Source organism: Rutidosis leptorrhynchoides, chromosome 2 (assembly GCF_046630445.1).
Source record: "Rutidosis leptorrhynchoides isolate AG116_Rl617_1_P2 chromosome 2, CSIRO_AGI_Rlap_v1, whole genome shotgun sequence".
Taxonomy (NCBI): domain Eukaryota; kingdom Viridiplantae; phylum Streptophyta; class Magnoliopsida; order Asterales; family Asteraceae; genus Rutidosis; species Rutidosis leptorrhynchoides.
Window position 1 is genome coordinate 634,776,438 of NC_092334.1, and position 3,127 is coordinate 634,779,564.

General features: G+C 32.1%; 1 non-coding gene across 1 annotated transcript; it reads right to left on the reverse strand.

Moving 5' to 3' along the window:
* Positions 1–1,798: 1,798 nt before the first annotated feature.
* On the reverse strand, positions 1,799–1,905 carry LOC139895247 (small nucleolar RNA R71). The gene has a single exon (XR_011775708.1). It is a non-coding gene; the product is annotated as a small nucleolar RNA R71 (small nucleolar RNA).
* Between the last annotated feature and the right edge of the window lie 1,222 nt (positions 1,906–3,127).

Consider the following 3,127-nt stretch of genomic DNA (forward strand, 5'->3'; position numbering starts at 1 on the left):
TCGACAAACCGGTCATTAAACGGTAAAACCCCCTTTTATATAATTTTATTACTACTTTTATATATATATATATATATATATATATATATATATATATATATATATATATATATATATATATATATATATATATATATATATATATATATATTATATAAATATAGTTGTTAAAAATATAGTACGTATCACTAGCTCCCTGTGGAACGAACCGGACTTACTAAAAACTACACTACTCTACGATTAGGTACACTGCCTATAAGTGTTGTAGCAAGATTTAGGTATATTCCATAAATAAATAAATAAAGCTTGTGTAATTTGTATCGTATTTTGTAATAAAAATAATAACTATTTCGTATACACCTCGCATAACATCATAGTTTTTGGCACCGCTGCCGGGGACCCGGCGAAACGCTATATTTTTACGCTATATTTTAGTAAAACTATATTTTTGTAAAAATATATTATTTCTTATTTCATAAAAATATTTTGTATTTATAATAAGTGTTAAAAATAGAAAAACAAAATATATATATTTTTAAGAGTTTGTTTAAAATATATAAAATTATAAAGTATTTCTATTTTTTATTTTAGTTTTTAAAGTATAAGTTTTTATTTATTTTATATAAATATTTTATAAGTTAAAAACAGGAAGAAAAAAAAAGTAAAAAGTATTCGGGCCGTACTGTAGCAGCCCAAACAATTTGGCCTGGAACCCGAGCCCATGCGACCGCATGGCTATAAAACCCTCAACTCATGCGATCTCATGAGCTGAGGTGACAGCCCTGATCCTGGTACGAACGAATTAGGGTTAAGTTTAATATATAATTAATTATAATTAGGGTTTTAATTTAATATTAGTTAGTTTTAGTTTTAATTAATTTGTATTTTAAGTTTTAATTAGTTTTAAACTTAATACTTTTATAAAATAATAATATAAAAATAATATTTTTATAAAAATTAGTAATTTTATCATTTTTAGTTTCTTTTTATAAATCATATATTTTAATCGTTTATTTCGTAATTTGTATTTTTATCATTCATAACCAGTTTTAAACTTAGTTTTTGCCGTAGTTATTTTATATTTCTAGATTTTTAGGCTTTGCCGTAAAATTCCTTAAGTGCTTTTTCTTTAAATTAAGATTTAGGTACTTTAGAATTTTACAACGTCGCTTATCGCTTTAGTATTTAATAGATTTTAGTCCCTAATTAAGTTATTGTCGTTTTGAATATAGAATTCCTTTAAGTTTTAATACCTTTAGACGCAACTTTTAATATTTAATTTTTTTTAGACTTTTAAGTTTCGACGCTAATCATTCAAGGACAATTCCAAGATCCTGAACCACTAATCATTCCTCATGAACCACAAACCGTTAAATTAGAATTCTCTAGTGATTCGTATTCAACAAATTCAATTATGGAAGTAACTGAACCTCTAAGTATGGAAGACCGAATGAGAGCCACACGCACGGGCCAAGGTCACGCCATTATTAAGCCAGATATTAATGCACCAGATTATGAAATCAAAGGACAAATCCTACACATGGTAACTAATCAATGCCAATATAGTGGTACGCCAAAAGAAGATCCAAACGAACATCTTCGAACCTTTAATAGAATCTGTACTCTATTCAAAATCCGAGAAGTGGAGGATGAACTGATATATCTCATGTTATTTCCCTGGACTTTAAAGGGAGAAGCTAAAGATTCGTTAGAATCGTTACCTGAAGGGGCGATTGACACATGGGATGTTTTAGTTGAGAAATTTCTTAAAAGATTCTTTCCGGCATCCAAAGCCGTGAGACTTCAAGGAGAAATTGTTACATTCACGCAAAAGCGAGATGAAACATTATATGAGGCGTGGACAAGATTCGGAAAGTTGTTGAGAGGATGTCCTCAACACGGTTTAGATACTTATCAAATAGTACAAATATTCTATCAAGGATGCGATATTACTACACGAAAAGACATCGATATAGCAGCTGGTGGTTCCATTATAAAGAAAACCGCTACCGAAGCTCACAAGATAATTGATAATACAGCCTCCCACTCACATGAGTGGCATCAAGAAAAAGATATTTTCGATCATCTAAAGCGGCTAGAGCCAATTCTAGCCATGACTTTGATTTCGTTTTCACAAAAATAGATGCTTTCGAGAGACGAATGGAAAAGATGAATAAAGATATTCACGCAATACGAATCAGTTGTGAGCAATGCGGTGGACCACACTTAATGAAAGATTGTCACATTGAGCAAACCATGGAACAACGTGAGAATGTTTCCTACATGAACCAAAGGCCGGGAAATAATTATCAAAATAATTATCAACCGCCAAGGCCAAACTTTAATCGAAATCAAAACATTCTTTACAATCCAAATGGACCCAACAATAACTCGTACAACCAACAAGGTCCGAATAACCAACCAACTCAAAACAACACTTTCAATCAACAAAGACCTAGCTTGTATAAACCACCGCAACAAACCGAAGAGAAAAAGCCAAATCTGGAAGAAATGATGGCAAAGCTAATGGAATCTCACACACAATTTATTACAACTCAAACCCAAACGAATGAGAGGTTTGATCAATCATTAAGAGCTCAACAAGCTTCCATTTTGAATCTAGAAAAACACATAGGTACTCTTGCTAGCATGATGAGTGAGAGGGAACAAGGAAAGCTACCGAGTAATACTGAAGTAAATCCTCGGAATGAGAACGTTAATATGGTGTCAACAAATTCTGAAAAACCAGCACTAGAAGATGGGAAGGTTTTATATGTGAGTAACAATGAAGAAGTTACACCACCACCACCACCCTAGTATGTAAAGCCAGTGGTGGCACTATACAGACCACCCATCCCGTTTTCAAGAAAAGGAGTAGAGTATGAGCAAGTAATAGGTAATAAAGTTTGTGATACCTCTGGAAAGAAGAAGAAGAATAAGAAAGTGCAAGAAACAAAAACCGTAAAAATAAACCCGGTGAATACAGTTCCACCAAAATCTCCACCTAGGGTGGGTGATCCGGGTGAATTTATTGTTCCTTGTCTACTTAGTGATTGTGTCATGTATGATGCACTAGCAGATTTAGGTGCAAGTGTGAGTATAATGCCTCTTTCATTATATAAGAGAT